General features: G+C 37.5%; 1 long non-coding RNA gene across 12 annotated transcripts in view; it reads left to right on the forward strand.

Annotated features, from left to right (window-relative positions):
• Positions 1-25,040, forward strand: part of LOC129400843 (uncharacterized) — a 116,425-nt gene that overhangs the window by 38,728 nt on the left and 52,657 nt on the right. For 10 of the 12 annotated variants that reach the window (XR_008627932.1, XR_008627933.1, XR_008627930.1 and 7 more), the window contains exons 2-3: positions 8,700-8,794; positions 16,580-16,646. This is a non-coding gene — a long non-coding RNA (uncharacterized LOC129400843). Of the gene's footprint in view, positions 1-2,880; positions 3,121-8,699; positions 8,795-16,579; positions 16,647-24,607; positions 24,683-25,040 lie in introns of those variants that run through there. The other 2 variants (XR_008627939.1, XR_008627935.1) reach the window with 2 other exon arrangements.

The following is a 25,040-nucleotide window of genomic DNA, read 5'->3' on the forward strand; positions in this document are numbered from 1 at the left end:
GCAGAAACCCAGCCTGGTGGGTGGAAGGGGGTGGAAGAAATTAACTCTATACTGTATTGAAGATTTTTTTAAAAGCCAAAGACTTCTGCTCTAATTGATTCTCTACATTGACTCTTAATAGATTTGTCGTTTTATAGACCATTAAGGTTTAAGGTTTGAGGAAAGTATTCTGACTATATTCTTACTGTGAATTTATATCCTGAAGTAAAAGTGCCTCTCCCACCCCCACCCCCCCTTTAAAATTCAATTCAGGAATAATTTGCACCCCCTTGTGGTCAAACATAAAATTCTTCATTTTCAAAACACTTTTTCCAACTGTTTTTTATTTTGTTCAGGCATAGGAGCCATGTTAATATGTTTTTTCCTATTTTAGTCAATCAAGAAGCATTAATAGTTTCTGGTTTATTAGTACTCAAATAAAAGAGACTTAAGTCTTCTAGAAGTGACCTCCACATAAATTTTAGTCTATGCAAAATGGAGATCAGTTTAGCAGCCATGTCATGAACTATTAAGGTGTGGGGGGGGTGGAAATGCATATCTATGCTCTCATCAACAGCATGGTGTTAGGCTTCTCTTCAAAGGCATCATTGAAAGGGGGAGTAGATTAAAAGAACAAAGTTTAAAACAATCCTACAAATAAATTCCCCAGATATTCCACTTCTGGCCTATTCCCCACTTTCAGTACATTATATTTTTAAAGGACAAAGAATATGTAATTATCTCTGGATGACATATTTTAATATTTTTACTTTATATACTTTAGATATTTAAAACATTTTTTCAAAACAATTATTTTTAACTTTAACAAATTTTTAAAAATCAATAAAACTTTTCAATTCCATTTTCATGTTGCTCTTACAAAATGGAGAAATAAATTGACACCTTTATTCATCTAACATATCATTACTTTTTTGGCAAAAGTAATTGATCATTTTCAGGGGCTCTTGGCCACAAGTGCTAACTTAATAACTGTATGATCTTTGAACATCTCTTAAGACTAGTGTTAATGACTGACTCACTATACTGTGTTACATACAGTCCAATGCCCTTAATGTATTAACTCATCTACATTCTTATAACACGGTGAGACTAGTATTACTCCTTTTACAAAAAGATAAAACACAGAAAATAACTGGTGAGGCCACAGCTATTAAGGAGCAAGCCTGAAATCCAAAGCCAAGTTTGTACAACTGTCCACTGACTTAACCAACATATAATGTATCATAAAGATAGAGTATTCTGCCATTTTATTTCCTTTTTAATTTTTTTTTTTGGTGTCAAATCCAGGGCCTCAGATATACAAGGCATGACCGCTCACTATTGAGGTCCCAAATCCTTGCCCTGTTGCCTTTTTGAATATCTCAAATTATTAGCATCCATTTCTTTTCCAATTGTATCTCACTAGCCTCTTTCATTTCCATTTCGTATTTTAGGCACTTTCTTGATCATTGTCTTATTTAATCCTCACAGTGATTTATTTATTTACCCAAATCCTAGTGGTTCATAACACTTTTTTTGCAACAAAAATGGGGGAAATATGGCAGCGCCTTAGATCTTAAACTGTTGTCATTTTTAGGAATCTCATTACAACAGGAGCTCAAGAAAATAGTAACAGATCCAAAAAGTCAAATGTAAACATTTAGAATTAATGAGAAAAAAGCTGTCTTTCAGCTTTTTCTTTTCTTGCCCTCCCTCCCTAACAAGCTTGACTAACTTCACCAAGCAAGTGCATTATTTAAAGTTGTAGAGGTTTATTTAAAGTAGTGGCGACTTGATCATGAGTTGTCCGCTCACAGCGCCTAGCTTTTAAACGTGGACACAGATTTCGCCTACGTCTCGTGCTTCTGCGTACTGGATCTAGGATTCTGGGGCCGTTTCCTGGTCAGTGTCGGCGTCGTCCGGAGCGACCCGCGGGCGAGGCTTCCTCTCGGGCATGGGAGCAACAGGCGCGACTCCTGCCTAGGGAAGCGCTGGTTCAGCGCCGTGCCCGGCCCGGAAGCGGCAACACGCGGGTGCCCAGCTCCTGCGCCTGCAGCCCCAGCGCGGGGCACGCAGAAAACCGGCTTTGCCACTTACCACGTCCTTTAGCTTTCTTACTCTTTAAAAAACCACCCCGAGAGGCCACACAGATAGCCTGTTCGCGTTCGCGAACGAGACGTTGCGACTCGATTCGAAGAAACGCGCCGCTTGGGAGCGGGAGGAAGGACTCCGGCAAACTCGAGCCCGCAAGAACCCCCGGGTCGGCCGGGGGTGGCGCGCACACTCCGCCGAGCCGGGAGACCCGCCCGCGCGAGCCGCGCCACAGGACCACGCCTCCCGCCACTGCTCCGGCGGGGAACGGCCCGGACCCGGGCTGACAGAGCGGGCTCGGGCTACCGCCGGTTGCTCTGTACGGCCGCGAGAAAATCCGTCCGAGTCTCTCGGTTTCCCGCGCCGCAAACCAAGAACCGCCGTCAGGTTCTCTCGCGAGCGCCTGGAAAGCGCCGCCACACAGCAAGCGCTCTGCGCCTCGGCTCGTCTAGCCCGCGGGTTCTCAGAACTGTTACTAAAACTTTAGACACCGCAGTAAGGCACTGCCCTTTTAGCGTAAGCTGGACCCCGATTTGTTCTCCTCCACCACGAGGGAAAATTCCTAGGCCACGACCCTAGGTTCCGTGGACCCGGGCCCACCAGCCCCCAAGGCTCCTTCACTCGATTCGGCAGAGCCCGGAGCTGTGCGCACGCGCAAGGAAGTACCGGGAGAGCGACGCGCGCCCGAGCTTCTGCGCATGTGCAAGGCGCGGGGCTTGGGGGCGCGTTTGCGCATGTGCACGAGTGTCTGGCAGGCGGGCGGGGTGGGGGTGGCGGGGCCGGCGGCGATATTGACAGCTGTGGCGGAGCCCGCGTTCCCGGCATGCTCTTGGCGGCGGGGTTGGCTCTAACGAATTTGAATGAGGAGCCTCCGAGCTTTCGGCGCCATTTTCGAGTGATGCCCGATCTCATTAATCTAGCCGGAGAGACGGCGTAACCTGTCCGAGAGCCCAGCGCCACTCGAAGTCCGCCGAAAAATCGCCAAAAAATCGCTAAAAATTACTTTGACCCGAGAGAGGCCGCGGAGCTCCGCCGGGGCTGGCGCCGTTGGTAAGAGCGTGAAGAAGTAGCTGAGCGGGACTCGGGAGGTGGCAGTGGTGGGACCGGCGGGCAGGCGGTGTGCTGGGGCGAGGGGGGCAGCGCTCGGGGGCGCAGGGCGTGAGCCGTGGGTCCGCCTTTATCTCAGGGCCGGGAAGTCCTCGAAGGCCGGGCGGGAGGTGGCGGGGGCCCGCGAGTGGGCGGCGGCGGCGGAATGTGGCGGGAGCGCCGGGAGCCACGGAGGGGGAGGGGAGCTGCAGTTTGAGCGGGACGCGCACTGGCTGCGGCGGAGCAGCCGCCGCCCCGCGGATCTGTCAGCGGGACCCCCCGCCCGGGGCAGCTCCCCCGGCCGCCGCGGGCGTGACAGGAGCCGGGGCCGACGCGAGCGGTTCCGCGCTCGCAGTGGGACCCGGCCCGCGGGCGCCGTCCTGGGCTCCGAAACTTGGGGGCCCCGGAAAATGGACGGGCCGGGGCCGCGGCGGGGCCCGCGCGTCTCTGCGAGCGTCCGGGCCGCGGGCGCGCGACGCCCCCGCCCCCACCCCGAGGAGCGTGAGTTTCCCGAGGCGCCGGGAGAGCTGCGGGGACTTTCGCTTTTTTTGCCCGCGGGCTCGGTCGGCGGCGCTCGCGCTGCCCGCCCGCCTTCCTGGTGGAGGAGGGGGAGCGGGACTCCGGGGTGCGATGAAAGAGGGTGCGACCTCCTCCTCCCGCGGCGCACGTTGCTCCCGAGACCTTTTCCCCTCTCCCGTCTTCGGGGACGTGTCGCGCACCAGGCAGAGGCGACTCTGGGAGAGGCGGCTTCGTGCTTTGCTCCCCGAAAGTCTCTGCCCGGCCGACCTAACGGTATATTTGCGGTGCGCCCCGCGGGTGCGGGGGGGCTGTTGTTTGTCTTTTCCCTGGGGTGACTGTGGGGCGGGGGCGCCTGGTTCCTGCCACCCTCTCCCCCGACCCCTCGGAAAGGACCGCAGCCGGCTGGCTGCCAGCAGCACTCGGGCTAATGGCCTTTGTACCGACGTTCCCCGCTCGAGAGGTGATCGAGTTGGAGTCCCTCCCGGCCCCGCGCCCCCCGGTTAACCCTTCGCGGAGCGCGCCGGGCAGTGCGCGGGGCGCGACGGCGGGTGTGCTGGGGGTGGCTTTCGCGCAGCTCGGCGAGGGGTCGCCGGGAGCTGCGGGGCGCGTGGCTGACGACCCCGGGTTGAGCGCTGGGGACCGCTCCCCAGTTTCTCCGACAGCCGCCCCGACCGCGATCGGGCGCTCCCGGGGAGGGTGAGCGGCGCCAGGTGATGTTTTTCGAATTGTGGCTAACGGAGCTCCCGGGACACCGGACTGCGAACCCCTGATTGGCTGGGAGGAAGCGAGGTGGGGGGACCGGGGGGTGATTACTAGATAATAGTTCCCCACTTTACGAAAAATTATACTTCCAGAGCCCCACGAGAAGGGATGTGAAATGTTAAAGCCGGGAAAAATTTTGCAAAGCTTTGCATAGTATCAAAGCTATTGAGAACCTCGCACTATTAAATAAAATCCACAGCGTTCAAAATATTTTCATAAATAAATGTGATGCTAAATACGAGGGAGATTTTGGTTTTAGATTTGGGGCGTTGAGTAGTATTTGTTTTCCCCTTCCATGAAGGACTTTCAAATGTCTCTGAAATGCAGTATTAAAAGTAAAACGGCTTGGGGGAGGGGGATGTAGTTTTAGCAAAATTGTAATCTTCCTGACTGAAATTACGAGACTTGTGTTTTCCTGCTCTTGTTCCCTATTGGTTGAAAACGAATGTAGAATTTAGAATTTTTGTTTCCCCTCCTCCCTTTGGCAGAAATTTTTTCTCTTCATGTATTTTTATTAGATGATGATTACGGGAGAATCCCTTTTTCTTTGATAAAAAAATTTAATTTTCTTAATGTTAATAAGAACGAGGTTTCCCACATTTTCCATGTAAGTTGGATGTATTTCTAAAACGCCTTGCATCTCATTTAAAATGCAAGGATTGTATTAATTCAACCATTGCATTGGACTAAAACTTTAGTTTACAGGAAATCTAAGTTGCTTAATTTAGACAATACAACAGGTAAGTATGCACAGGTGCGTATACATGATTTTGTTCCTTTGATAAATTCATTACGAAGAAATATATTACACATAACTAGGTTTTCTGTTGATTTTTGTTTACTATTTGAGACAGTCGTCAGTATATTTCTGTTAACAAACTTGTCATCCATTTAATTGCATCTTGATAAAAGTCGAGTGTGGTTTTCAAAGAAAAAAACAGTAAACTGGTAAATGTTTTTTAAAAAAATTATTTAATAGAAATGAATAATAGCTGAAATTTTGTTTTCTCACGTCACGTCAGATAAGCATTGTAGAAAATTTTCAAATGAAAACATTCTGTGATTCCTACATCTCCGTAGGACTATAAATCTAATTTATGTTAATAAGTGGAATAGCTTAGCATTGCCTTCATAACAGGAATTGCAATTACAGAGGCTCAGTACCTTTTTTTAAATTGTTTATTTTGAATCTCATGAAAATTTCATCCAAGGCACCAATTATCCTTTATACAGTTATTTTTTACTGAAGTTGTAGGATTTAAATGCAATTTTACCTTACAATACTTAAACTAGTCAGATTTGTTCCTGTACTTCTGTTTCAAATTTCATATTAGTTTATGACTTGGAGAGTTTTGAGGAGGATGAGCTAGGGGGAGACTTTAAATTCCACCGTATAGTAATATTTATCCATTCTTTTGTGCTTTGGTTTATGGGAGGTTTTTTGTTTGCTTGTTTTGAGGGTGGTGAATGAAGAATTGTTTAATAAGCCATTTTTTTAAAGAAATGAAGGATTACTTTTAAATACTGCTCTTATAGCTTGAGAGCTCCTAAGTAAATAAAGTCCATAACATGAAAATATTTTCATATCTAAATGTGATGTTGAATATGAGGGAGAGTTTGGTTTTAGATTTGTGGACATGGAATAAGTATCAGATTGAACAATACTAATAAATATTATTACCCGTGTCTGTTCTATTTTATTTCCTTTTTGTATAAGAGTTACAAAAGTCTTGTATTACCACAGGAAAACAATTTGGGGGTAAGATGCTACTACAGTAACTTGTCTCCTGGGCTCACATAATTTTAGGGTGCAGAAAACTAAAGAAGCTAAGGTATAGATTCATTTGTTTACACTTTGGACAGAGGGTGTAATTGGGGATCAAACCCGGGGCCTCATACATTCCAAGTGAACTAGCCCCTGCCCCTCACACTTTTTTTAAATACAGGTAAAAGTGTACTTTTAGATAGTTTTACTGCTAACTTTTTAATGTTGTATATTTACAAAAGGACTTGATAATCTGGATCCCTTGTATTCATTATGCTTTGTGTAACGTTTTTGCTTTTCATTTTGTGGCCATATATATTTTTATTTCTGCTTATTGGTATGTAGTAATTGCCCAGAATGTCACAAAGTAATTCAATCCAGAAGTACTAATTTATTATTTGGTTTACCAAATTAACTGGTAATAAAATTAGCAAAAAAATATTTTAAATGCCCAATGACTATATTAAATGTTTCTTGTACAAATGTTTCTTATACATGGTACACATACTTTCTCCAATTAAAAAACTCAATTGATTATAAACTTAGCTTGAAATCCTACTTTATAAAAAATTAATCTCATTTTAAAATTTGCTGGCCTAAAATTAGCTCTTGTTTATTAACTCATTAGTTTATTTTAACCATTTTATTTTAAAGAAATAACAGATTATTAGTTTGATTATAACTAGAAAATACGTTTTATATAGGATTGTAAAAGTAAAAGGTGCCGTTTTTTTTTAAAAAAAAAATTGTTCAACAGACTGAGAAATACTTTTTACCAAGCAACTAATTTGGGCATATAATTAGAACTCAGATTATGACTTTCTGAAATTTGTTTATCCAAAATCTCAATACTAAAGGAAATCAATAATAAACTGCCAGTTTCTTATAAATAAGTGATGAAGATGTAATTAAATTGTTTACACATATTTACGAATGACATTAAAACTTTAATAATCATCTTAATATAATGAAAGTAACAGGTCACTTTTAGAATCTCATTATGGATATGGATATGTTTGATTATTTGTATATGCAAGTGACTATAGAGCTTTCCTATAAGTATAGTTCTCAGTGAGGAAATTATTTTCTTTCACCATTTCTTTTATCCCTTTTTCCTCACCTGATTGAGAGAAGCTTTAAAAGCTTTCTTTTTAGAAAGACAAACTTGAATATTACAGTTGATATTAAATATGTATTTTATTCTTTTTTTTCTTATATGAAAGATTTAATGTACTTTTTTTTCTCTAGACAATGTACTATTAAAGACCTGACATAAGTTCCAAGTATAATTACAAATAATAAGCTGTATTTTGTAATAAATAATGTTGTTGGTTTTTTATATTTTTTATATCATCATGCATGTTGTGTTCTTTATTTTCTAGTATGTTTTGTTTCCCTACTACCTAAAAACACTTCTCTTGGAGTGCATACTGGTTTCTAATATATTCTCTGATTTAAAGATAACTTCACTTTCAGTGTGCTCAAATAGAAATGTATACAAAGCTCAGGAAGCTTTATATATTTTTGAGAAAGACTGGATAAGATTTTAATTTATTTAAGGGCATGGTATTTGGATTTCTGTTTGTGAATTATATATTCGTGGGGTTTGTCATTAAACCGTCAAATATTTGACAGCAGAGAAATAAAGTGTTTGACTTTCTTCTAAACTTTTAAAGTGGAAACTCAGCATTATAGTTTGCATTGAGTTTATATTACAAACATTTGGTAATTTGATAATATTTTTATATAGTTTATAGGATGAAAGATTCAGGAGAAACATGGGGGTGTTTACATGCAAACTTATATACACTTGGTTCCATCACCTCTCCTTGGAAACACTGAAAAAAGGTTGATAAAGTCATCTATTTATTGCCAATATTTGTTCCAAAAGTAAATTCTAAACTTTGTTAAATTGGAGCTGTACAAATATTGTACAAATATTTGGATATGGCAATATTATTCACTTAAGCGTACCAAAGACTGAAGTTGAAAATAATAGCCATCTCTGTCATTATAGTATTTGATCTATGGGGGGAGGGTATTAAAAATTTCCCTCTGTCTCTTGAGTAATTTTTTTTGTTGTGAGTTTTGAGTTTTTGAAATAAAAATTATGATTCTGATCATTTTCTTAGGAAATTAATCTTTACTAGTCCTCTAATAACTCTTTCTCCTTTTCTTTTGCTCCTCTTTCATTCTCACTCTCATCTCTTTCTCATCCACATTGCTTTGAAATGAGTGCCCTAAAGAGAAATGAAAGCAGAAACATACTAATCTGATTTGTTTGAAGCGGCTTCGGATGATAAAGCATATCACAGGTGTTTCTAATCAAGTTATTTCTATTTAAAAAAACATTTTCAAGTTAGGACTTTGAACATAAGCAAGATTGGGGTCATTTTAAAGACCTGACCTCTGTGTCAGGGATCAGCTATGGAACTGCAGGAGGCGGAAATCTGTTGAGTATCTTCATGCTATATAATACATGACATTTTTATTGCAGGTTTTGACCTTTAGGAGAGAGCCAGTTCTGGAGAACAGCCTAACTTCTTTGATTGAACACTCACATAATGCTTTGGAACATTATAGGAGATTAAGGTATACTAATGAATTTTTAAAGCATATATTTTTGCAGTATAATTGATCCAGACAATAAAGATAATATCTTGTGAATTAGATCAATAATGTTTTAATAGAAATACGAAGTAACCAAAGTTGAGCTATCTTTTTAAAAGTTTTCTTTTTCATTCAGTTGATTCACATCATCTTGTATTAGGTCCAATTCTTTATTTTGAAACAAAGTTTATATAGTGATTTTTCTTCTTAAGGGTGTTAGCAGTATGATATGCAAATTAACGTGGATTTTTCCCCCCTTATAAAATAGGGGCTTTAGAGCAAGTAGATTTTGGTCGTTCACTGTTTGACAAGGTCTACTGGTAGGTAGAGTATGCGAAATTACATAAGATTATTTAAGAGGATTTAAAGTGTTCCAGACCCAGACCCATCCTGTTCAAAAGTGGCAATGTAGTTCAAACTGTGTCTTACTCAATATACTGATTAAAACTTTTTTGGCAAAAGTTACACATACATTATAAGATTCTAGCGACATTTTCTTAAATTCTAATGTACTTTATCAAAGAACCATATTTATCTCGTTTATTTTCTTGATTTTTTTATAGTTTTAGTTGAAAAGGTCAGATATTGAGCCAATAATTTTTCAGTGGCACTTGAATAATAAAAATCATTTTTTTATAATTTATAATTAAATTATTTTATAAGTAACCAGATTATTGGTTAATTTTTATCATGAATTATTACATGGTTAATGTGTTACTGTAATAGTGTATTAATGCAATATTATGGTTTTTAAAGCTAATTCCTGAAATGAGGCTTACCAAAATATTCTACATTTTCAAAAAAAGTTTTATCCACTTAGTATTTCCACCTAGAAATATTTATATTAGATCCTGAAGATAAAATCAGAAAAGGATAGTCTATGAGCAAAGTTTAATTATCATGATTGTAGAGCCATTTTTACCTTTAATAATTTTTAAAGAGTTTTAAAATGTTTGAACACTGCAATACAAATTAAAAATTAAAAACTATTAGACATTGAAATACATAATCAAAGTACTAAAATTTGTAGTCTGTATTAGGGATCAGAAAAATATTTCGGAATATGTGAATTCCTTAATACTTGAGATTAAGCAAAATAGTAAAATTTAATAGAAATAATTCAGGTTGAAGTTCAGTGTCATAAGTTATTAGTTATTAGTGTCATAACATTAAGATATCTGATATATTTATAAGCTATAAAATGCATGATTTTGATTTGAGAATGTTATTAAAAATTAGCTAACTTTTAATGGAATGGAAATATTTATTCTATTAAATTATCTCCCTCTAATTTTAACTAGTGCTTTTTAGGATAGACACTATTAAGAATAAAATTGGGAAATGAGGTTTCTGAATATCTAAAAAAGAATCCGGGTTCCATTTATCACTTTCAATACAGGTATTTGTAAATACAGTCTTAATTAAATAGAAGGGAGACACCTTTTAATTTATATTATAAATACAGAAATCCAGAGTTGCTCCTGAATTACAGAGGTTATGATTTATTATCTGTTCAGATATAAATATCTAACATAAAATTACCCTCTTTGTAACTACATTCTGGCTAATAAACCTTCTAATGTTTAGTTTACTGCATAACATCTAAAAGAATCCAAATACTGTTTTTATTAATAATTTCAGCTTTCTTTAGTAAGTTCTTGAAGGATAAGAAGCTTTAATTAGTATGTGTTATTTTAGGTGATAGGTTCATAAGAGCTTGTACAGTTATGTGTAATAACTATTCTTTATCCCTTAAAAGTTCTGTAAGGATTTTGATTGTTTTAGATTTGCAAACCTGATTTTCTGTAATCCTTAATATGAGTTCATTATGTTAAGAGTATGGGGGGAAAGATTTATTATGTTAACATTTTTCAGTAATTTTAAAACTTGGTTTTGGTTAACTGTATTTCCAGGATTTAAATACCATTCATTTTCAGGAAAAAATTCTTAATTGCTCCTAAAATATAGTTGTACTGTCAGAGTTCCTGCTTTGTTAGTTATCCGTAGGAGGAAAAAAACATGTGAATAAGCTAGAGATAATTTAACAGCTACGTATGGAGGTTTAAATTATTTATCAATGATATATTATGCTAGCTTATAAAAACTTACTTTAATAAAATTTGTCAGTTATAACAATTATCTTTAATAGAAATTTGATATATTGCTGAAGATTCATTAAAGAATAGATTCCTATGTTATTGGAAGCTTTTTACATATGTGTATATTTCATGTGGTTTCTCTTGACTAGCAAATTTATCCATTAATCCATTCCTATTTTAATATTAAAGACTTAATGCATCAGAATTATATTTTAGGGTCGGCATTTTCAAAACAGTATTTTAAGAATTTAACTATTTCAATAGCATTTGAGTTGTTTTATATTAAAATGAGGATGAAAGTTTTTTTAATAAATTTTTTGAAGTAGGAATTTTATTCTCAGTACAAACCTTAATATTTTATTAACATAATTTGGGTTGTTTTATAGTTTCCTGTGTTCATGGTTAGAATCACTTGGATAGAAAAATGCAGCTGGTTCAGTTGTAGTTGCTAAAACTGATTAGTCCACTGATTCATGTTTATTATAATTGTTCCTAAATATTTTAATTAAAAAGAAATCTTTGAATATTGTATAACTGAAACTTGATCATGAACAGTCTTGTAACTATCTCATGGTGATTAAATTTTAAAAAAAACACTTTTGATATTTGTTTTTGTTGCGTAGCTTTTTTCTAACTATGTTAAAATTTTTTAATGCTGTGATCTTTAGAATTGTTTCATCTTAAGCAAAAAACTTTTTAATTTTGATAAAAATAACACTGGGTTTTTTTACAAAATACCTGAATTTCAAAAGAATTGCTTTTAAATTTCAAATTAGGTTTTAAGTAGTATCTCATTTAAATCTAAAACTAAAAACAAATATTCCTATTTCTGTTACTTGTCAATTGATACTTAGGTTTTGCTTCATATTTTGTTCAAAGTAGGCAAATCACATGTGTAAGTTTTTTTTAGTTTGGAACTTTGTAAAAGTTTTATGGGTTAAATTTTGTTTCTTTTCTAATATGGTCTGGTATCAGACGTTTGACGCTGACTGGCGGTATGAAACCTGGGAGATCAGAGCTTTCTATAAGCAAAATATATTTTATTTCTTGATTAGAGTTTAGATATTTTCATATTTTCCAGCTGAATAGCTGACTTTTAAAACTAAATTCTAAGAATGTTGATAATTGAGCACAATTTTATCTTCTCCCCAGCCTGCTTTTTAAAGAAAAATGTTGTTTGAATAATTTCATCATAGCAGACTTGCTAGGTAGGTTGAATGAGCTAAACCATTTTTTTCTCTGTGTGAAAACTGCATATGCTTTTCTCAGCCTGCTACTTCAGCAACAGCAGCAGCGGTGGTAAATAAACAAACATCACCACAATCCTGCCCTTATCCCTTTCATCAGGGAACAGAGCCTATGAGATTGTTCCTGCTTGTCAGATGTTGTACGAATAGCCTTCATATACAATAATCCTCGTCAGAACACCAGCTTTTACACACCGAATAGGAAGCACCCAACTGTCAATGTAACATATAGAGTATAAACCCATTCTTTGTCAAAATACTGTTTTCTTCCCCAGGCTGCAAGAAGAGAACAGTAGCTGTTTATAGTTCTTAGATTCATTCGTCTTTTTATTTATTTTTTCTTTTATTTTTATTTTTGGGTCCCACCCGGCAATGCACAGGGATTACTCCTGGCTCTGCACTCAGGAATTACTCCTCGAGGTGCTCTGGGGACCATATGGGATGCTGGGAATCGAACCCGGGTCAGCCACGTGGAAGGCAATCACCCTCCCGACTGTATTGTCCCTCCAGCCCCTAGACTCATTAGTGTTATTCTTTTTACTGATTTTTTTCCCTGTGATTTTAGTTCATTTGATTTTGATATAGTTTATTCTCAGTTTCAGTGAAACTTTTTGTTTCTTATGGCATGTTTCATGTTTTTCACTTTTAAACTGATAGACTGAAAAAATAGATAATTCATTGATGATAACACATTAAATAATATATTGAGAAAAAATAATTGACTGTGGCCACACAGGAATGTTTCTTTCACTTTAGAGTCATATTCTGTACTCTTATTACTTTCAGATAATAGTCATCTAAACAGTCAAATTCTTGTTGATATTATAACTAAAAAGATCACACATTTGTATTAAGTGTGTACATAAAGGTGGAAACCCATATGTATTTTTTTCCCTCACTGTTAAAATAATGTCTTATGTCCAGGAAATTCAGCTTATTCTAAATTTTTTGAAAATAGGATTTTGTGATTTCAAGGGTTCTTCTGATTTTTATTATTTGCACAGATGTGCTTAGCCTAAATATTTGCTTTTCTTTTGTATCTAAATAATTTAAGTAGATTGCCGTTCAGGGGACTGAATTTTGGGTCTTTACTGAAGTTCTAATTTCATTTGTAGCGTTCTTGGTGGAGACTACAAATAAGGGTTCAGGGAAATAGACCAAAAGGCTAGTCTCATGTTTCGCATGCCCAAGGCGGAGATGCAGTTCCTGGGCAGCGGGGCCCAAGCAGTGGCCTCCCAGCCTGGAGTGGGTGGCCACCGAGCACAGCCAGGTGTAGGCCAAGGAAGCAAAACCTAGTGAATCAAGCCGAGAGACCCAACTTAAAGTCAGATATTTGCAAAATCATTAGGAGAAACTAGTTGTTCATAGTTTTCATTTAATTCTGCTCATATTACTTCTACTCAGTGTTTTCCCTTGACCCAGTCATAGTAAACTCAAAATACTGGTTATCTACTAATACTGTCTCCATAGAGGTTAGTTACACTGTGTACTTAATTAAAATAACAAATGACCCACAACTTGGTCTAACAGTGAAATCAAACATAATTCAAACAAATGGAAATTACTTTTTTGTTTTGCTAGTACTCGAATGTCTTAATAATGTAATTTATCAGGTAACATACTAGTAACTTGCCCTGAACCAGAAGTATGTTACATAATTCTTTTTATTGAAAACATCTTGCTTCTACTATTATTTACTGTGTAAATGGACCAGAATATCTAGGTTAGCAGGATAACCTACACCAAGAAATATTTTTCCAGATATGTTAAATCATAATCTTTGGGAGTGGGACTTGAGAATTTGTGTTTTTAAAAATTGAGTTTTTCAGAATCAACACGTGTGAAGCACTGCCCAAAATAAAAGGGGTGAGGATTGGGGCTGGAGCGATAGCACAGCGGGTAGGGCGTTTGCCTTGCACGCGGCCGATCCGGGTTCTAATCCCAGCATCCCATATGGTCCCCTGAGCACCGCCAGGGGTAATTCCTGAGTGAAGAGCCAGGAATAACCCCTGTGCATCGTCGGGTGTGACCCAAAAACCAAAAAAAAATAAATAAATAAAAAATAAAAATAAAAAAAAAAAAAGGGGTGAGGATTTTTCACAGTAAATCATTGCTAGTTTTTGCTTTTCTTTTTCCATTTTTTTTTTCTCTTTAAACCTTTGGCCATTGTGGACCTAGCTTAGTAACTAATAACAAATCCTAGATTTTTTTTTTAAACCTCAGCAGTTGTAGCTTAAGTATATTTTCATAATCCAACAGAAAAAAATATACAAAATCAGAACTTAGTTTTTTTACCAATATATTAGATTAAAATTTTGTCTGGTCAAGTTGTTTGACCTATATTATACCCACAATTGATGAAAACAAAAGGAACAATGACTTTAGATTTTTCCTTTTGTTTTTTTGGGCCACACTCCACCCTTGGTGTTTAGGGGTGACTTCTATTTGTGCTGGGGACACTGTATATGGTGCTGTGAATTGATCCAGGTCAGCCACTTGTAAAGCAAAATACTCTATTCTATACCCACTGTTCTACACTCAAGCCCCATTTTAGAATTTTTAAGGGTCAAGGACATAACTGAGTGATAGAGTGCATACTTAGCATATACAAGGCCGTTTCAGTACCTGTTACACACATATATTAAAATTCCATTTTAGATTAAGCTATTTTTCTTTATTATTCATCCAAATACAGAAAGCATACAGAAAAAGCTATTCATATACTGCTTCTGGGAGCATTTGGCTTTATTGAGAATTTATATAGCTATGAACCCAACAATTTCTAAATGTTCTAGACAAGCTATGAAGGCAGTGTCTGTTTTCTCCATAGAGAAAGAAATATTGATAAGGTAGTATTAGTCTTAAGCAACAGAAGTTTGAGAAATTTGTGGGTTGCATTTTTTTCATGCCACCATTAAAATGAAAGTTGTGTAGCATGGATATCCTAATTTAGGAAACAGTCACAAATAGATACATAGTGTAACTTAAAAGATGTTTATGTGATAACAAGAAACATTAAAGCACTAATATTTTAAATACTTGAGTTTGTAGTATAATGTAAAAACATACATAATAGATAAAATCAAATTGTGTATTTTGGTTATATCTTAGGAGAGGAAATGGGATCAGTATGATACAAAAGAAACTCAGTGGTGTGTGAGCGTGCGCACGCGAGTGCGTGTGTGTATGTGTGTGTGTTAAAGAACATAAAGCAAAAGTGAGCATGGTACTCCTGGTGGTGCTGGGGGGACCATATGGAACGCTGGGGATCAAACCCAGGTTGGCCACATGCAAGATAAGCATCCTACCCACTGTACTATCACTCCGGCTTCTTTATTGATGAAGATAACTTAGAGCAATATATACTTTGAAGATTCCACATTAGGATCTTAGGCTTTTTTTTTTTCTGTGTCATGCAGCAACAGTACCAATGTGTCACTTGGTATAAAAAAATAATAGCTTGGGGCTGGAGCGATAGCACAGCGGGTAGGGCGTTTGCCTTGCATGCTGCCAACCTGGGTTCGATTCCCAGTATCCCATATAGTCCTGAGCACCGCCAGGGGTGATTCCTGAGTGCAGAACCAGGAGTAACCCTTGTGCATTGCCGGGTATGACCCAAAAAGCAAAAAAATTAAAAAATTAATAACTTATAATCATGGCACACAAAAAAATCAAGTATGAAGTTCCCAGGGTATTTTTTAATTTACAGTTGAGCTTAAATGTTTTCATCCTGTTCATACTGGCATTTAATCCTTTCTGCTCTTAAAAGTAAAAGACCAAAGAAGCAATTTCTCTTTTCTGAATAATTATTCTTTCATTAACTCTCTAATTCAGACAATTTATAAGCATTTTCTTTGTTTTGTACATCGATCATAATTTCAATTTCTTTATGCATTTTAGCCTCCAGCTTAAATTTTTTATTTATATGATATAAAATTATTGGAAATGGACAATGTATGTATTTTAATATTTTTGGTTTATCTGTTATGTATGTACTTACATGGAAAAAGATTGCTTGTCTTGGAGAATGATCTTGAATTTATCTTAAAATACCTGCAATTATTTGATGTCTTCTGGAAACTCAACCTAGACTAGCCTTTCTCAACTGAAGACCATATAGCCCCCAGCGGGCCTTTAGTATATATAGCAAGGAATTGAGAGATAATAAATCAAAGTAAGGGGAGGTAATAGCACGGACTAGGGGGCCAGCCAATGTCAGAGGGATCCCAGGAGGAAAGAGTTGGAAGGGGCTTGTGGTCAGTTCCAAATGCTGCTGCTTATACATGTTTTATAGTAATAATTGTTCTGTACCATATAATAATTAGAAAACAGTAATAGTGATCATTAGAAAACCTTTAATTGAAAATCTTCTATCTTAAAGTTACGAAGGTTTTAAGTTTTTATTTTTGTCTTTTCCCTAGACTTAATAATAGTAGAATGAAGATCATAATAAAGCAACCCTCTACTTAAACCAGCAATTCTTACCTTGTAAGTATTAACTCATAGCCCTTCTACCGTTATGATTAAAGTTTCTGTTTTGATGGGGCTGGAGTAATAGCACAGCGGGTAGGGCATTTGCCTTGCATGTGGCCTACCCAGGTTCGATTCCCAGCATCCCATATGGTCCCCTCAGCACCGCCAGGAGTAATTCCTGAGTGCAGAGCCAGGAGTAACCCCTGCGCATGGCCAGGTGTAACCCAAAAAGCAAAAAAAAAAAAAGTCTGTTTTGTTATGTTTTACTTCTAGATACTTTTTTAAAAATTATTTTTAAAGTAACATCTTTATTTGGTGGTGGGGTGCTAAGTTACACCAGCATAGCTCTCCAGACTATTTGACAATCTCCTTTGTCCTTGAGTGGTACCTTTCTAACCTCTTACTTCTTGTATATTTGAAGTTTAGTGTGCATTTAATGTAGTTCAAAACACAATTGCTGGGAAGTATTTTATATCCAGACTCTCTTCCTCTTTAGATCTGAAAGTCAGAGGGGTTATAGGGGGTACAGTGAGGCACTTGCCTTGCACTCATCCACTCTCGTTTAACCATTGATGCTTACATTTGATCTCTTTTGGTGTAGCCCTAAAAGTAGTTTAAAGGGGGCTGGAATGATAGCACATCGGGTAGGGCGTTTGCCTTGCACGTGGCCGACCCAGGTTCAATTCCCAGCATCCCATATGGTCCCCTGAGCAAGGCCAGGGGTAATTCCTGAGTGCAGAGCCAGGAGTGACCCCTGAGCATCGCTGGGTATGACCCAAAAAGCAAAAAAAAAAAAAAAAAAAAAAAGTAGTTTAAACCCTTTTTCTTTAAAGAAGTTCATAAACAATGTCATATTTGTTATCTTTATTATTCATATTATTGACATTTATGGTTTTATAAAACGAAGGCATCGATTTGATAAGTTTTTTCTATTATTAATTTGATTTTACATTTCAGTAGACTACAATTCAGGCTCCTTAGTGAGGTGCTTGAAATTTAGCTGTTAAACTTTAGGGGGAAGGAAAATGGTCAATTCCTTTCCTTTTATATGTATACTTGGATACTTTTTTCTTAGAATAGGTATTTTACCCAAATTTACTTCAGTTTTGACAAGCTTTGTTTCTCACTGAGAGACAAAATTCTATGGGAGTAATTTTAATAGATGAATTGAAGTTAATATACCCCTAGAAAGACTCCACTCAAGGTCAGGTAGATATACAAGATACTTGATATCCTAAAAGCAGTTACCCAAGATTCATTTCCACATACTCCTTTAGCTAATTCAGCATCCCTAAAAGAATTGAGTATGGCCATTTCTGTTCTTGATTTTATGGGGTGTCCCTATTTATTTTCTTAATTGCGATTTTGTCATTTACAATACTATTAATGGTTTCTTATGCACATTATTCCAACATCACACCTATCACCAGTGTATCTATCTCCCTTCCTCAGGGACCCCCCCAGTACCTTTTCCTCCCCCAAACTCAGTTCTCCATTTTGTTGAGTATGGCCCTGTTTTTTCTTGGGGGGGCCACACCCGACAGTGCTGGGGCTTACTCCTGGCTCTGCACACTCAAGGATCACTTCTTATAGGCTTGGGGAACCATATTGGTATCAGGAATTGAGCCCAAGTCAACTGCACACAAGGCAAATACCCTACCCATTGTATTCTATCCAGTCACATGATTGCCCCAATGTTTAAATGGAAACTAGTACTTTACCCTTTTTGGGAGAGGGGCAAGGCTCGTGGCTTGAGGCATACCTGTCAGTGCTCAGGGATTACTCCTTGCTCTGAATTAAGGGATCTCTACTGGTGGGGGACCGTAGGTAGTGCCAGGGATCAGACCCAGGTTGGCCGTGTATAAGGCAAGCACTGTACCTGCTATACTATCTCTCTGGCTCCTAAACGAAGGCTTAATGATGAGCAGTATGAAGAGTGGTAGCTAGATGCCACAGGTCACTTTTTCTAATTTTTCGCCTTCATATTTTTGTCTCTGGAAATCTAGAATGGAAACACTTGCAAGTCCCCAAAGAATTCTATATAGTCCAGAATTATATTTCTTAATTGGTCCCTTGGAAGCCAACTCAGGTTAACTTCTGTATAACTTAGTACTACACCCTTTTATAAACTGGAGGGCTACTTTTTCAAAAGATAGAGGTATCTTTTCATTTCCAACATATAAGCAGATTCTTAACGTCATTTTGTAAATTTGTAAGAAAACAATCTAGATAAACTCCAGCATATTTTTCACATGGCTTTTGCTGGTTTGTTTTGTTTTGTTTTGTTTTGTTTTGTTTTGTTTTTTTTGCTTTTCGGGTCACACCCAGCGATGCTCAGGGGTTACTCCTGGCTTTGCACTCAGGAATTACTCCTGGCGGTGCTTGGGGGACCATATGGGATGCCGGGGATCGAACCCAGGTCGGCCGCGTGCAAGGCAAACGCCCTACCCGCTGTGCTATCGCTCCGGCCCCTTGTTTTGTTTTTTAAGGCTTGTGTTGTCTGTCCTAAGTAGCATGCCTGGAATTCCATTTTATCCTAGACTTTAAAATGATAATGTTGATACCCAGAAAAAATGGATAAATCATAACAGTCGTCATTGATTGTTTTAAGATGGTGTTCCTTCTCATTTTTTTCCTATGCTTGTTTAATGACATTATTTCTTTAATATAGGAATTTTTCCCACCAGCAGTGAATGAGGTTTCCTTTTTCACCACATCCACAACCAATACTGGTTGTTTTCAGACTATATAAGCCATTCTTTCTCCATTAAAAAATTATGTATATGTATATAAATATCGACTTAATAACTTTTTGCAGAAAGAAGATATTCCACATAGTTAATGCTGTTCAACAAAAGCAGAATTTTGCCTTTGGTTTTACAAATTGAGTACAGATGAGTTTTGGGGTGGAGAGGGCCTCCCAGGAAGCGCTCAGGAAGCCTAAAACCAAACCACCGCTAGTTACACCCAGCACTGCCTGACGTGCTGCTGGTGTAGTGCTGAGAGGCCACCAGGGTCACCCTCGTGGTGGTTAGGGGTCTGTGGTATTAGTGATCGAACTCAAGGTCTTAAATATTTAATCCAGTCTCATACCTCCAGCCCTTTGAGCTATCTTCTGCTCCTGAAATACTTTTCAAATTAAAGCCGTAAGCTTCTATTGCTTAACAGAAAACATTCATAAATAGTCATGTTTCTTTCCTTGTTTGCCCTTTTTTTTTTTTTTTTTTTTTTTTTTTACTTTTTGGGTCACACCTGGCGATGCACAGGGGTTACTCCTGGCTCTGCACTCAGGAATCACCCCTGGCGGTGCTCAGGGGACCATATGGGATGCTGGGATTCGAACCCGGGTCGGCCGCGTGCAAGGCAAACGCCCTACCCGCTGTGCTATCGCTCCAGCCCAGTTTGCCCTTTTTTTTAATTAAATTATGTGTAGATTTTTCACATTACATTTAGGAGTTAACAGTTTCTGTATTATTACAAAATGATAGTATATACTTTGGTGTAAATAAAATAATTTCTTTAGGTGTTTGCCAGAAGTTAAAATCATTGCTTCATTTTAGCCTACAGAAGTAGAAATCTTAAGACAGTTTCTATAAAATAGGAAATACTGAGGCCAGAGAGATAGTATAGCGGAGAGGGCATTTGACATGCATGTGGTTGACCAGGGTTCAATTCCCTGGCATCCCATATGGTCCCCTGAGCACTGCCAGGAGTAATTCCAGAGTGTGCAACTTCTGGTTGTACACACTGGAATTACTCCCTCTGAGCTTCACCAGGTGTGACCCAAAAACAAAACTATAAAATAGTAAATAGGATTTAATACAATAAATTCACCAGTATTCTATTACTAGTCCTATAAACAACTGTGTTTGGAGACAAATAGGTAGGAAAGACATCTTTGAGGATATGCCTTTTTATTTTACTTTAATTTTTGTTCTTTTGGACCACTGTGCTAAGTACCTGCTTCTGGCTGGACACTCAGTGATCACCACTGGAGGGCTCAGAGAACCTTATGGTGTCAAGATTTGAACTTTGTTTGGGCAAAATAAATAACCAAAACAATCTTGGAATGGAAGAAAATTGGAGATCTCACATTTCCTGGTTTTCAAACTTAATACAGAGCCATAGTAATAAAGACTAATGGAATACACTAGGAGGACCCAGAAATAAACTTTCATATATACATTTAAATGAACTTAAACAATTGTGCCCTAAGAATAGGATATTCAAATAGAAAAAAATGAAATTTGATATTTAACATTATACCATGTATACAAATTAACTGAAAATGGATCAAAGAACTGAAAGTAAAATCTAAAACTATGAAACTCTTAGGAGAAAACAGAGGAAGCTTCATGAAATTGGACTTTACAAATGACATCTTTTATATAACACCAAAAGTACAGATAGCAAAAGCCTTAATTGGACTTTATCAAAATTTAAAACATTTTTATAAAATCAAACATGAACAACTATATAACTCACAGTGGTTAAATTAAAATAAATATATGTGTGTATTTATATATGTAAAATTTATATATGTAAAATTATCAATAGTGAAAGTCAGTATTCAGAATGTGAAAAAATATTTGCAAAACACAACTGGTAAGTGGTTAATATCAAAAATATACAAAGAACGATCATCTAACAAAACCAAACAACCTAGTATTTTTAAAAGATCTCTTATTTTAAAAAATTGTTATAATTGATTGGGTTTCTGTGGTTTACAATGCTATTAATAATGGTTTTCAAGTGTGTTAAGGGGCTAGGAGGATAGTTCAGAGGTTAGGGACAATTAAAATACCAGCACCACATGCCACCAGCACCCAAGCTCAGGGCCCAAACAGTTCCCTCACTCTTGAGGCCTAGTACTGAACTAGTGTGGCCCTCTGAGACCTTTTGGGAATACATCACTGGGTCCATTACCACCACTGAACAGAGTACTTGAATAGTGATTTCTCCAAAGAAGATATACAAACATTCAGTAGATACAAGGAAATATAAAGTAGCTGAGAGGTACAAGCTTACAATGATGCAATTTCTGGCAGATATTTCTCTGGACTTAGTTACTAAAATACAGAAATCCAAAACCATGCGGCTGCTAGTGCGACCTCTCGACCTCATATCTCTTCATTCTCAGCAATGGAAAACAAATTATCAAATGCTTCCTTTTCAGCAGGTCGACTTTAGGGGGGAGAAACTCCAAATCAATAATAGTGAGTTTTTTGTTGAAATATTGAATGTAATCAAAGTAAAGTGAAAGTAAAGTGAAATTTACCAGTTACACATGGGGGGTGGGGGGGAGGGGGGAGGTATACTATGATTCTTGGTGGTGGAATATGTGCACTGGTGAAGGGATGGGTGTTCGAGCATTGTATAACTGAGATTTAAACCTGAAAGCTTTGTAACTTTCCACATGGTGGTTCAATAAAAGAATAAATTAATAAAAAAATAAAATATGTAGCTTTTTCAAGTTGGCTTTTCTTAGTAAAAAAGAAAAGAAAAGAAAATATACTCAAACAACTATTAGGGAAGTAAAAATAAAAACTACAGTAAGATACCATTCCATACCCTATTAGATGGCAGTTTTGGTTTTGTCTTTCTTGAAAAATATGTGGAGATTACCTCTCAGGGGAGATGCCATCATTACAAAGGTGGTTTTCACAGGGCAAGGCATACCCATTGCACTCCAGATGTGCTGAGCCCTGAGATTTCTCCAAATGTGGGGAACTCAACTGCCTATGGGAGACTGTTTTTACTCTTCCCTGGAAAAGGGGGGAAGGGAGAGTGAGAGAGAGGAGAGAAAAAAAAGAGAGAGGAGATCAAAACCCTTTTACATTTTTGATGGAAATGTATGTTGAAAATTATATGATTAATTGAAAATAGATTAAAGCAGAGCACAGATGTTTATATAGTAAGTTTTATAGCAGCATTAAATATAATAACTGAAAGATGAAAACAAACTAAATGTCCATATGAATGAATGAGCAAGATGTTACATACAACTGAATACCATCTAGCCAGGGAAAGGTAAAGAAGTTTTTGATAACATGGACACACCTTGAAAAGATTTCGCTAAGTTGAAATAAACCAGATTTTAAAAGCATTGTATGATTCCAGTTATATGAGATACTTGCAGTACTTAAATTCATAGAGATAGAAAATTAGTAGTTCCTGGGAGCTAAGGGGAGTAGAGATTATTTTGTATGAACTGATAGATATGGAGAGTTATCATATAACTATGGTAACTCTTAGTGAGATGTGGGATGCGGGGTTGCACAACTATGGATGGGAAATTTTATGTCATTTACACATTTGTTTTTGGTTTTGCTGTGCTTTGTGTGTGTGTGTGGGGGGGGTGCATATCCAGCTGTGTTTGGGGCTTTCTCCTGACTCTGCACTTGGTGGTATTTGGGATACCACATCGGATGCCAGGAATCGAACCCGAGTCAGCACTTACAAAGCAGGTGTCCTACATGGCCGTACTATCTGTAATTTTTTTAATTTAACCATGAGGACATCTTAATCGAAGTGGTCTTTTTGCAGGGGAGGAGGGGTTTGGGTTTGTGACCTTTGCATCTTGCAGTATTCACAGTTTTTTAAATTTTGTCACTGGTTTAGTTAAAATATATAGACTTAGCCAAAAAAGGTGGGGCTTGGCATTGAAATGACCTAATTTCTTTTGAAATGTACTTAGCTTATAAGTGATTTTATGTCTACCGTGCAGGACAAAGGAAAATACATATTAAACTGTTTTGTGATTTTAAGTGATTTAAGATTTTTATTGAGAAGAGACTATTGGTCCACTAGAGCCGACTTTGACAACGATGACAATGCCTGCCATGTAATAGGTGTTCAATAAGATCTTTACTAAAGGGAAAAAGATAAAAGTTTGAAAATGTTTTGTTTGAACTTTTGTCCGGAAAACAGGTGTGAGTGACAACTGGAGTGCATGCTTTAAACATTTCTCAGTTAATTGCAAGTATTTCTTTTCATTACACATCTTAAGTTGTGTAGAAACTTTAGGCAATATGTGAAACATGAATTGCTTGGATGAGCTACATATTGTTAATGGTAAAGATTCATAAAAATTAATGTGAATATTTCACAGTTGTTTGTATAAACAATTAGAATGGAGAGGCTAATTTCCGTGTAAATCATAAATTGTAAAATATAACTTTAGCATAGCTATCTTAACGAGAAAAAAGTTAGGGCTCAAAAGTCATGGCATTTTTTGTTACCTCTTTGAGAAGTAATTTTTTCTGAGTGGAAACTGATAAGAAGTATACTTTCCTGGTAAAAATACAGACAGATTGGTAATAGGAAAATTAATGAGCAGTACAGTACTATGCCTGTTTTAATCTCTCATCTCTGTATACAAAGTTAACTCATCTTTCCAATGCTTCACTCTAGAATTACTTATATGAAAGTATATTCAGCTTTTTGGGGAGCAAATCTTTTTATTTGTGTCATTTTGTTTTTATTTTGTGGCGGCAGAAATTAAGCCCAATCTCTTGTATGCAGGTTCATGTGTTTTGCCACTGAGCCATATTCCCAACCCCAAGTGGTTTTTTTGTTTTGTTTTGTTTTTTGGTTTGCATTTTGGACCACACCTAGCCATGCTCAGGGCTTACTCCTGTCTCTGCACTTAGTACTTACTCCTGGTGGTGTTGGGGGGACCATATTAGGATGCCAGGGATCGAACCTGGGTCTGCCACATGCAAGGCCCGCTGTACTATCACTCTGCCCCCCCCAGCCCAAAATGATTTTGACTCTTAGTAATTAAGCCAAAATAGAGATAAATGTTGAAGGTAAAATAATGTTAGCTATTTTAAGCAAATTAAAATAAAATTATTTTGTTTGAGGTTTTTTGAGTAACTTTACCTTAGGATTCAAAGGTACATTTGTGTTTTGCTGGTTTATTGAAACTGAGCTCTTGTGTGTCATTTCTTTTTTTTCTCCCCCTTGACATGAAGTCTCCTACTTAATGAAGATATCTTTTGTTACTGCAAGGAATGAGATGCTGTTTGTAAATTAAACTTTTTATCAAGGTAAAGAGCAGATTTCATCAATTTTGTTTATGTAAGAGGAAAATATAATACGTTTAAAAGCTTGGTTAAATAGCTATATTTACTTATTTAAGCTGACACAAAAATACTTTTCCTTTAATTACACACCTTTGTATTCTGACATAATGTGGTAGGCAATGTGCATGGCATGTATTAGGTTTATCTTGAATTTCAGGTAGAAATAAATTTTGCTATGCTATTTAAAAGTTTCTCATTAGTGTATATTACAAGAACCTTGGATCTTCATACATGGAACTATGTAGTGTATTTTATCCTCTGTTTTAAAAGAAAGAAAACATTTTGTATCCTTAGGTATTTAAAAAAAACAAAACCTTGGAGT

Source organism: Sorex araneus, chromosome 1 (assembly GCF_027595985.1).
Source record: "Sorex araneus isolate mSorAra2 chromosome 1, mSorAra2.pri, whole genome shotgun sequence".
Taxonomy (NCBI): domain Eukaryota; kingdom Metazoa; phylum Chordata; class Mammalia; order Eulipotyphla; family Soricidae; genus Sorex; species Sorex araneus.